Source organism: Oncorhynchus nerka, linkage group LG24, assembly GCF_034236695.1.
Source record: "Oncorhynchus nerka isolate Pitt River linkage group LG24, Oner_Uvic_2.0, whole genome shotgun sequence".
In the NCBI taxonomy this organism is placed as follows: domain Eukaryota; kingdom Metazoa; phylum Chordata; class Actinopteri; order Salmoniformes; family Salmonidae; genus Oncorhynchus; species Oncorhynchus nerka.
The window spans coordinates 100,339,266-100,351,179 of NC_088419.1; the positions used below are offsets into that span (position 1 = coordinate 100,339,266).

The 11,914-nt window shown below is 46.4% G+C and overlaps 1 protein-coding gene across 2 annotated transcripts in view; it reads right to left on the minus strand.

The window, feature by feature from the left end:
- LOC115121238 (cytoplasmic FMR1-interacting protein 1 homolog) overlaps positions 1–11,251 on the minus strand; it is a 123,010-nt gene extending 111,759 nt beyond the window's left edge. Inside the window, exon 1 of one of the 2 annotated variants that reach the window (XM_065009396.1) lies at positions 11,029–11,249. The gene's annotated coding sequence lies outside the window, so the exon portion shown is untranslated. Of the gene's footprint in view, positions 1–11,028 lie in introns of both variants that reach the window. The other variant, XM_065009400.1, reaches the window with a different exon arrangement.
- Positions 11,252–11,914: the final 663 nt, after the last annotated feature.

Genomic DNA, 11,914 nt, shown 5'->3' on the forward strand with positions numbered 1-11,914 from the left:
CCCCCCAAAAAAACATGAGCCACCCACAAACCCCCCCTCCCAAACCATGAGCCACCCACAAACCCCCCCTCCCAAACCATGAGCCACCCACAAACCCCCTCCCAAACCATGAGCCACCCACAAACCCAATGTCAATGGTACCTATATTAGCATTTTCACGCATCATATCCAATGCAAGTCAATGGTACCTATATTAGCATTTTCACGCATCATATCCAATGCAAGTCAATGGTACCTATATTAGCATTTTCACGCATCATATCCAATGCAAGTCAATGGTACCTATATTAGCATTTTCACGCATCATATCCAATGCAAGTCAATGGTACCTATATTAGCATTTTCACGCATCATATCCATCTATAAGTAACATAATTGAGCCACAACATTTTTAGATACTTTATTGTGAGTTGGATATGAAGCGTGAAAATGCTAATATAGGTACCATTGACTTGCATTGGATTTGTGTTAAAAATGCTAATATAGGTACCATTGACTTGCATTGGATTTGTGTTAAAAATGCTAATATAGGTACCATTGACTTGCATTGGATTTGTGTTAAAAATGCTAATATAGGTACCATTGACTTGCATTGGATTTGTGTTAAAAATGCTAAAAAGTTAGCATCTGAAACAGGGTCCAACAAAACCAAAGCATGGACTGCTGTCATACCTTATCCACAGACTGCTTACAGTCTAATGTCATTTACTCCACCCTTTATCAAAGGGCCACAGACTGCTTCAGGTCTTATGTCATTTACTACACCCTTTATCAAAGGGCCACAGACTGCTTCAGGTCTTATGTCATTTACTACACCCTTTATCAAAGGGCCACAGACTGCTTCAGGTCTTATGTCATTTACTACACCCTTTATCAAAGGGCCACAGACTGCTTCAGGTCTTATGTCATTTACTACACCCTTTATCAAAGGGCCACAGACTGCTTCAGGTCTTATGTCATTTACTCCACCCTTTATCAAAGGGCCACAGACTGCTTCAGGTCTTATGTCATTTACTACACCCTTTATCAAAGGGCCACAGACTGCTTCAGGTCTTATGTCATTTACTCCACCCTTTATCAAAGGGCCACAGACTGCTTCAGGTCTTATGTCATTTACTACACCCTTTATCAAAGGGCCACAGACTGCTTCAGGTCTTATGTCATTTACTACACCCTTTATCAAAGGGCCACAGACTGCTTCAGGTCTTATGTCATTTACTCCACCCTTTATCAAAGGGCCACAGACTGCTTCAGGTCTTATGTCATTTACTACACCCTTTATCAAAGGGCCACAGACTGCTTCAGGTCTTATGTCATTTACTACACCCTTTATCAAAGGGCCACAGACTGCTTCAGGTCTTATGTCATTTACTCCACCCTTTATCAAAGGGCCACAGACTGCTTCAGGTCTTATGTCATTTACTACACCCTTTATCAAAGGGCCACAGACTGCTTCAGGTCTTATGTCATTTACTACACCCTTTATCAAAGGGCCACAGACTGCTTCAGGTCTTATGTCATTTACTCCACCCTTTATCAAAGGGCCACAGACTGCTTCAGGTCTTATGTCATTTACTCCACCCTTTATCAAAGGGCCACAGACTGCTTCAGGTCTTATGTCATTTACTACACCCTTTATCAAAGGGCCACAGACTGCTTCAGGTCTTATGTCATTTACTCCACCCTTTATCAAAGGGCCACAGACTGCTTCAGGTCTTATGTCATTTACTCCACCCTTTATCAAAGGGCCACAGACTGCTTACAGTCTAATGTCATTTACTCCACCCTTTATCAAAGGGCCACAGACTGCTTCAGGTCTTATGTCATTTACTACACCCTTTATCAAAGGGCCACAGACTGCTTCAGGTCTTATGTAATTTACTCCACCCTTTATCAAAGGGCCACAGACTGCTTCAGGTCTTATGTCATTTACTACACCCTTTATCAAAGGGCCACAGACTGCTTCAGGTCTTATGTCATTTACTACACCCTTTATCAAAGGGCCACAGACTGCTTCAGGTCTTATGTCATTTACTACACCCTTTATCAAAGGGCCACAGACTGCTTCAGGTCTTATGTCATTTACTACACCCTTTATCAAAGGGCCACAGACTGCTTCAGGTCTTATGTCATTTACTCCACCCTTTATCAAAGGGCCACAGACTGCTTCAGGTCTTATGTCATTTACTACACCCTTTATCAAAGGGCCACAGACTGCTTCAGGTCTTATGTCATTTACTCCACCCTTTATCAAAGGGCCACAGACTGCTTCAGGTCTTATGTCATTTACTACACCCTTTATCAAAGGGCCACAGACTGCTTCAGGTCTTATGTCATTTACTCCACCCTTTATCAAAGGGCCACAGACTGCTTCAGGTCTTATGTCATTTACTCCACCCTTTATCAAAGGGCCACAGACTGCTTACAGTCTAATGTCATTTACTCCACCCTTTATCAAAGGGCCACAGACTGCTTCAGGTCTTATGTCATTTACTACACCCTTTATCAAGGGCCACAGACTGCTTCAGGTCTTATGTCATTTACTACACCCTTTATCAAAGGGCCACAGACTGCTTCAGGTCTTATGTCATTTACTACACCCTTTATCAAAGGGCCACAGACTGCTTCAGGTCTTATGTCATTTACTCCACCCTTTATCAAAGGGCCACAGACTGCTTCAGGTCTTATGTCATTTACTACACCCTTTATCAAAGGGCCACAGACTGCTTCAGGTCTTATGTCATTTACTCCACCCTTTATCAAAGGGCCACAGACTGCTTCAGGTCTTATGTCATTTACTACACCCTTTATCAAAGGGCCACAGACTGCTTCAGGTCTTATGTCATTTACTCCACCCTTTATCAAAGGGCCACAGACTGCTTCAGGTCTTATGTCATTTACTCCACCCTTTATCAAAGGGCCACAGACTGCTTACAGTCTAATGTCATTTACTCCACCCTTTATCAAAGGGCCACAGACTGCTTCAGGTCTTATGTCATTTACTACACCCTTTATCAAAGGGCCACAGACTGCTTCAGGTCTTATGTAATTTACTCCACCCTTTATCAAAGGGCCACAGACTGCTTCAGGTCTTATGTCATTTACTACACCCTTTATCAAAGGGCCACAGACTGCTTCAGGTCTTATGTCATTTACTACACCCTTTATCAAAGGGCCACAGACTGCTTCAGGTCTTATGTCATTTACTCCACCCTTTATCAAAGGGCCACAGACTGCTTCAGGTCTTATGTCATTTACTACACCCTTTATCAAAGGGCCACAGACTGCTTACAGTCTAATGTCATTTACTACACCCTTTATCAAAGGGCCACAGACTGCTTCAGGTCTTATGTCATTTACTACACCCTTTATCAAAGGGCCACAGACTGCTTCAGGTCTTATGTCATTTACTACACCCTTTATCAAAGGGCCACAGACTGCTTCAGGTCTTATGTCATTTACTCCACCCTTTATCAAAGGGCCACAGACTGCTTCAGGTCTTATGTCATTTACTCCACCCTTTATCAAAGGGCCACAGACTGCTTACAGTCTAATGTCATTTACTCCACCCTTTATCAAAGGGCCACAGACTGCTTCAGGTCTTATGTCATTTACTACACCCTTTATCAAAGGGCCACAGACTGCTTCAGGTCTTATGTAATTTACTCCACCCTTTATCAAAGGGCCACAGACTGCTTCAGGTCTTATGTCATTTACTACACCCTTTATCAAAGGGCCACAGACTGCTTCAGGTCTTATGTCATTTACTACACCCTTTATCAAAGGGCCACAGACTGCTTCAGGTCTTATGTCATTTACTCCACCCTTTATCAAAGGGCCACAGACTGCTTCAGGTCTTATGTCATTTACTACACCCTTTATCAAAGGGCCACAGACTGCTTACAGTCTAATGTCATTTACTACACCCTTTATCAAAGGGCCACAGACTGCTTCAGGTCTTATGTCATTTACTACACCCTTTATCAAAGGGCCACAGACTGCTTCAGGTCTTATGTCATTTACTACACCCTTTATCAAAGGGCCACAGACTGCTTCAGGTCTTATGTCATTTACTCCACCCTTTATCAAAGGGCCACAGACTGCTTCAGGTCTTATGTCATTTACTCCACCCTTTATCAAAGGGCCACAGACTGCTTCAGGTCTTATGTCATTTACTACACCCTTTATCAAAGGGCCACAGACTGCTTCAGGTCTTATGTCATTTACTACACCCTTTATCAAAGGGCCACAGACTGCTTCCAGGTGAAGGAAACCAATATGTCCTTTTTGTAATTTACGAGGCCAATTTGTTTTCAGCACTTCTCTTCCCATGACGGATTGAAACTAGATGTTTTCTCATGACTCGTCTCTCTGCAGCAGACACATGGTGAGCAAAATATGTTCGCAACATCGAATCACAATAAAATCACAGTATGCAATTACAATACACATCACAGAAGCGTTGTGATAATATCGGATCGTGAGGTCCCTGGTAATTCCCAGCCCTAATATCTGGGGGGGGGTGTTCAGTTCACTCAAACGTTTGCTACGTTGTGGAATGGTTCGTACATGAATGGCACATTTTCCCCAAAAACATTTTTTGTAAGTTCTTGAACAGAAAGATAAGTTCTCCATTTAGGTGGGTGTGGCTTGAAGCAAAGAGCGGCGTAATTTTAAAAGGGAAACGGTGCATTTTTAACCCCACAACCCAACCCCCCAACTAGTCATTCAATTCAGCACCGTTTCAATTCAATTGAAGGTAAAAATGTAGTGAACCCAGCCCAGTAGTCCAGCGCTGTTGGAAATCAGTCTCCTCTCACAGACTCTCGTCTGGATGAAGCCTTGCGTGGTAGAAACTCCGTTCAAGTAATGTTATGTTTTGTGGCCCTGTTGTCGAGACCAGCAGAAAAAGACGTAGCCAATGACACCTCTGAACAGGAGATTGACAGAGTCACACCTCCAACAGTAGCTGTGCAGTTGCAACAAGTTGTCACGTTGCAAATATACAAGAGGTGTGAAATCACATGAAAACGTCAGCTTCCAAGGAAACCACTTCGCTCGAAGCCTCACTTTGCCACAAGAAAAACAACTACAGAGGTAGAAACCCTGCGGAGATAAATGACGTCCCCCACCACAAACCAAACTTGCAATACCAAGATCCAGATATACTAGGGTCCAGCTGTCACCCTCCCCCATCTACAGTTTCTCTCTTTCGCTTCTAAACCTCAGCAGCAACTCTCACTTCTCCTAAACCTCAGCAGCAACTCTCACTTCTCCTAAACATCAGCTGCAACTCCCTCTACCCTGCCCCCTCTCTCAACTGTGCTTCACCAGATCACACAAGGAAGGAAGACACTGAGCAAATACAAAACACACAGAGTTCCTTGGGCCTATACCAGACTGCTGGAGGGCCTATACCAGACTGCTGGAGGGCCTATAGCAGACTAGATCTAGGCCTATAGCAGACTAGATCTAGGCCTATAGCAGACTAGATCTAGGCCTATAGCAGACTAGATCTAGGCCTATAGCAGACTAGATCTAGGCCTATAGCAGACTAGATCTAGGCCTATAGCAGACTAGATCTAGGCCTATCTGGTCTCAATAGAGACGTGTTGAGCTTTAAGAGAAACTTCTCCTTATCCAATTGCAGAGTTGGTTTGTGGTGGCAGAATGACTACAGGTTAGTGGTGGCAGAATGACTACAGGGTAGTGGTGGCAGAATGACTACAGGGTAGTGGTGGCAGAATGACTACAGGGTAGTGGTGGCAGAATGACTACAGGGTAGTGGTGGCAGAATGACTACAGGGTAGTGGTGGCAGAATGACTACAGGGTAGTGGTGGCAGAATGACTACAGGTTAGTGGTGGCAGAATGACTACAGGTTAGTGGTGGCAGAATGACTACAGGGTAGTGGTGGCAGAATGACTACAGGGTAGTGGTGGCAGAATGACTACAGGGTAGTGGTGGCAGAATGACTACAGGGTAGTGGTGGCAGAATGACTACAGGGTAGTGGTGGCAGAATGACTACAGGGTAGTGGTGGCAGAATGACTACAGGTTAGTGGTGGCAGAATGACTACAGGGTAGTGGTGGCAGAATGACTACAGGGTAGTGGTGGCAGAATGACTACAGGGTAGTGGTGGCAGAATGACTACAGGTTAGTGGTGGCAGAATGACTACAGGTTAGTGGTGGCAGAATGACTACAGGTTAGTGGTGGCAGAATGACTACAGGGTAGTGGTGGCAGAATGACTACAGGGTAGTGGTGGCAGAATGACTACAGGGTAGTGGGTGTATTACAAAGCAAGGATCCAACCAACCGGTGAATGGTTACATTGTGGTTTTGCAGGAACGTGGGCCGTGCCACCCAGCCCACACCCAACAGATATGATACGAGTACATAGAACAAACATTTATAAATCAACAATACAAGTCACTACAGACATCTGGTTCGAATGCACTGACACCAAATACAATTTAACCCTTGATTTTTGCAGAGCAAATGGATATGACTTCAGTTCAGAAAGAATGAAATGTCAACGTTGAAATCTGTTCCTCAGTAACAACCCAACAGCAGTGACCGACACGAAGTTCAACTAGTAGTTCAACTAGTAGTTCAACTAGTAGTTCAACTAGTAGTTCAACTAGTAGACATTTTGCAGGTGGCTGAACTGAACACAAACAGAAGAAACTCAACATGTGAAGTGTTGGTCCCGTGTTTCATGAGCTGAAATTACAAAAATCACAGAAACATTCCATACCTGCAAAAACTCCCCACCCATAGCCGCACCCCTGCACCCACTGCACCCACTGCGCCCCTGCACCACTGCACCCACTGCGCCCCTGCACCCACTGCACCCCTGCACCCCTGCACCCACTGCACCCCTGCACCCACTGCACCCCTGCACCCACTGCACCCCTGCACCCCTGCACCCACTGCACCACTGCACCACTGCACCCCTGCACCCACTGCACCCCTGCACCCCTGCACACACTGCACCCACTGCACCACTGCACCCACTGCGCCCCTGCACCACTGCACCCACTGCGCCCCTGCACCCACTGCACCCCTTGCACCCCTGCACCACTGCACCACTGCACCCACTGCACCACTGCACCCCTTCACCCACTGCACCACTGCACCCCTGCACCCACTGCCCAGTCAAGTGAAATCCATAGATAAGAGCCTTGTGAATTTATTTCAATTGACTGATTTCCTTCCATGAACTGTAACTCAGTAAAATCGTTGCGTTTATATTTTTGTTCAGTATTGTTGGATTTGACATATGAAAGACATGATAGATCAGACACATATTAAGGAGAGAGATCTGTAGAAAGACATGATAGATCAGACACACTGTGGGATGTGTTGGGGGACGGGAGCAGAGCAACGTGTTGATACAGGGGAGACAGATGGACATCTGTGGACTAGGGGAAGGAGGGGTTGAGGTGAGGACAGTGGTGTGTTGACAGGGGAGACAGATGGACATCTGTGGACTAGGGGAAGGAGGGGTTGAGGTCAGGAGGTGAGGACAGAGATGTGTTGATACAGGGGAGACAGATGGACATTTGTGGACTAGGGGAAGGAGGGGTTGAGGTCAGGAGGTGAGGACAGAGATGTGTTGATACAGGGGAGACAGATGGACATTTGTGGACTAGGGGAAGGAGGGGTTGAGGTCAGGAGGTGAGGACAGAGATGTGTTGATACAGGGGAGACAGATGGACATCTGTGGACTAGGGGAAGGAGGGGTTGAGGTGAGGAGGTGAGGACAGTGGTGTGTTGACAGGGGAGACAGATGGACATCTGTGGACTAGGGGAAGGAGGGGTTGAGGTGAGGACAGTGGTGTGTTGACAGGGGAGACAGATGGACATCTGTGGACTAGGGGAAGGAGGGGTTGAGGTCAGGAGGTGAGGACAGAGATGTGTTGATACAGGGGAGACAGATGGACATCTGTGGACTAGGGGAAGGAGGGGTTGAGGTCAGGAGGTGAGGACAGAGATGTGTTGATACAGGGGAGACAGATGGACATCTGTGGACTAGGGGAAGGAGGGGTTGAGGTCAGGAGGTGAGGACAGAGATGTGTTGATACAGGGGAGACAGATGGACATCTGTGGACTAGGGGAAGGAGGGGTTGAGGTGAGGAGGTGAGGACAGTGGTGTGTTGACAGGGGAGACAGATGGACATCTGTGGACTAGGGGAAGGAGGGGTTGAGGTGAGGACAGCGATATGTTGATACATGGGGGAGACAGATGGACATCTGTGGACTAGGGGAAGGAGGGGTTGAGGTGAGGAGGTGAGGACAGCGATATGTTGATACATGGGGGAGACAGATGGACATCTGTGGACTAGGGGAAGGAGGGGTTGAGGTCAGGAGGTGAGGACAGCGATGTGTTGTAAGGATTGAAGAGGAGGAGGAGCAACGAACCACTCTTGCTGTCTCTGACTGGCCGGCTCCCCTCTCTCTACTAGGATTCTCTGCCTCTGACCCTATTACGGGGGCTGAGTCACTGGCTTAGTAGCGCTCTTGCATGACAGTCCTAGAAGGGGTGAGTCACTGACGTGATCTTCCTGTCCGGTTTCGCAGCCCCTCGGGCTGGTGCAGTGGATGATACCTTCGTGGCTATACTCAGCCTTGCTTCAGGGTCGTAAGTTGGTGGTCTGTTGATATGCCTCGTGGTGTTGGGGCTGTGCATTGGCTAAGTGGGTGGGGTTATATTCTGCCTGGTTGACCCTGTCTGGGGGTATCGTCAGACAGGGCCACAGTATCCCCCGACCCACCCCTGTCTCAGCCTCCAGTATCTATGTTGCAATAGTTTGTGTGTCAGGGGGCTAGGGTCAGTATGTTATATCTGGTGAAATTCTCCTGTCTTATCTGGTGTCCTGTGTGAATTTAAGTATGCTCACTCTAATTCTCTCTTTCCCCTCCCGGAGGACCTGAGCCCTAGGACCATGCCTCAGAACTACCTGGCCTGATGACTCCTTGCTGTCCCCAGTCCACCTGGTCATGCTTCTGCTCCAGTTTCAACTGTTCTGCCTGCGGCTATGGAACCCTGACCTGTTCACCGGACGTGCTACCTTGGGTTTCTGTATCGAACTTTGGGACAAAGGCCTTTACAAATACATTTAATTCAAATTTGATTAACTTTCAACGTGGCACCGTCATAGGATGCCACCTTTCCAACAAATCTGTTTGTCAAATGTCTGCCCTGCTAGAACTGGCCCAGTGGAAGTGCTGTTAATGTGAAGCGGAAACTTCTAGGAGGAACAACGGCTCAGCTGTGCCGTGGTAGGCCACACAAGCTCACAGAACAGGACCACTGAGTGATGAAACGTGTAGCGTGTAAAAATCGTCTGTCCTCGGTGGCGACACTCACTACCGTGTTCCAAACTACCCCTGGAAGCAACGTCAGCATAAGAAGTGTTCATGGCCTAGCAGCCGTACATAAGCATGAAATCACCATGCACAATGCCAAGCGTCAGCTGGAGTGGTGATAAGCTCACCGCCATTGGACTCTGGAGCAGTAGAAACGCGTCAAACAGACTAATCATATGTATGTATATATATATATATAGCTATGGTGTAAACTCAGCAAAAAAAGCTAAGTCCCATTTTCAGGACCCTGTCTTTCAAAGATAATTCGTAAAAATCTAAAACACTTCACAGACCTTCATTGTAAAGGGTTTAAACACTGTTTCCCATGCTTGTTCAATGAACCATAAACAATTAATGAACATGCACCTGTGGAACGGTCGTTAAGACACTAGCAGCTTACAGACGGTAGGCAATTAAGGTCACAGTTATGAACGTTTAGGACACTAAAGAGGCCTTCCTACTGACTCTGAAAAAGAGTGTCCCTGCTCTGCATGAACGTGCCTTAGGCATGTTGCAAGGAGCCATGAGGACTGCAGATGTGGCCAGGGCAATAAATTGAAATGTCCATACTGTGAAACACCTAAGACAGCGCTACAGGGAGACAGGACGGACAGCTGATCGTCCTCGCAGTGGCAGACCACGTGTAACAACACCTGCACAGGATCGGTACATCCGAACATCATCCTGTACATTCTCTTGAATGTACAGGATGGCAACCATAAAGGCCTGATTGGTGGAGTGCTGCAGAGATGGCTGTCCTTCTGGAAGGCTCTTCCATCTCCACAGAGGAACTCTAGATTTCTGTCAGAGTGACCATCGGTTGGGTTCTTGGTCACCTCCCTGACCAAGGCCCTTCTCCCCTGATTGCTCCGTTTGGCCGGGCGGCCAGCTCTAGGAAGAGTCTTGGTGGTTACAAACTTCTTCCATTTAACAATGATGGATCTTCAATGCTGCAGAAAATGTTTTGGTACCCTTCCCCAGATCTGTGCCTCGACACAATCCTGTCTCAGAGCTCTCCCCAGATGTCATTCACTTTGTCATAATATGATAGTGTGTAAATTGATGAGTAAAAACATTTAATCCATGTTAGAATGAGGCTGTAAAATAACAAAAATGTGGAAAAAGTCGAGGTGTCTGAATACTTTCCGAATGCCCTGTAAACAGAGTCATTATCAACCAGTAGCTTTCACAGTAACTTCCCCAACAGGCAATTATTTGGATCACTTTTAGTATTTTCTCATTGATGTGTCAGTCAACATCCACCATGATTGGTACAAATAATTCCTGCCAGCTGTGACTCGCCTGTATAAGAGTTACTCTCGACGGGCGGATCTGTGTCAGATTCCTGCGTGTCAAGATCCTATCTAGTCTGATTAGTCGCACTGTTTGAGGCCTAGGGCGTTGAAGGAAAATATGCAGTTTATAGAGTTAACTTTTCATTCATTAAATCAAAATAATAAGCGCATAAGTAATTTTTTTATCGTCTAAATTCGATAAAAACTGTAATTATCTTGAATAGCAAACCCATCCAAACTCATAAGGAGTAAAACAACGCGAAGCCACAAAAGGCAACACCCATCCAGAGAAACATCACAGAAAGTTTTCGTAGGCGTTGGTTACACAGCTAAAACTTCCCGAACTGATTAGATACTCACCCGGAGTTGTTTTCCTGGGAATTTGGTCCACTTCAACGACTTAGAAATCCATTCAACACTAATATTAACACGCTTGACGCCCCTGGAAAGCAATGGCGGTGAAAAAGCATAAATAGCACCGTTTTTTTTAGTCTGGGGCAATCTTCTTCCCTGTTTGAGGCTATCGCGTCAGGCAGGCGGGGAGTCGAGAGCAGGGAGTTCCTGTCCCACTGAAGCAGGGAAATGGAACAGGAAACCCCTCCACTGCGGTGCAGATGTTATCCGCTAGGGACGGTGTGGGGAACGACCTCACAGGAAAGGCCTCCTCACTACTTACCATAACCACAGAGTCAGCCTACTCCACCAATCAGATGAGGGAGCGTGATGACGCGTAACGTCGAGATACATTCCTTTCTTTTTTTTTGATGAACTGTTTCACAGAAAGAGACATCTTTGAAATTGGCAGATTTTTGCCTGATAAAATATGATTTATTTGGCACCTATAAACTTACTATAGTAATTTATTTATTGAACTTAAAATAGCCTTGTAGTACACCCTAACTCCACTCGATAGAGGGGTAACTCACCACCCTAACCCTACACAGGGGTAACTCACCACCCTAACCCTACTCTATACAGGGGTAACTCACCACCCTAACCCTACTCTATACAGGGGTAACTCACCACCCTAACCCTACACAGGGGTAACTCACCACCCTAACCCTACTCTATACAGGGGTAACTCACCACGATAACCCTACTCTATACAGGGGTAACTCACCACCCTAACCCTACTCTATACAGGGGTAACTCACCACGATAACCCCACTCAATACAGGGGTAACTCACCACCCTAACCCTACTCTATACAGGGGTAACTCACCACGATAACACCACTCGATACAGG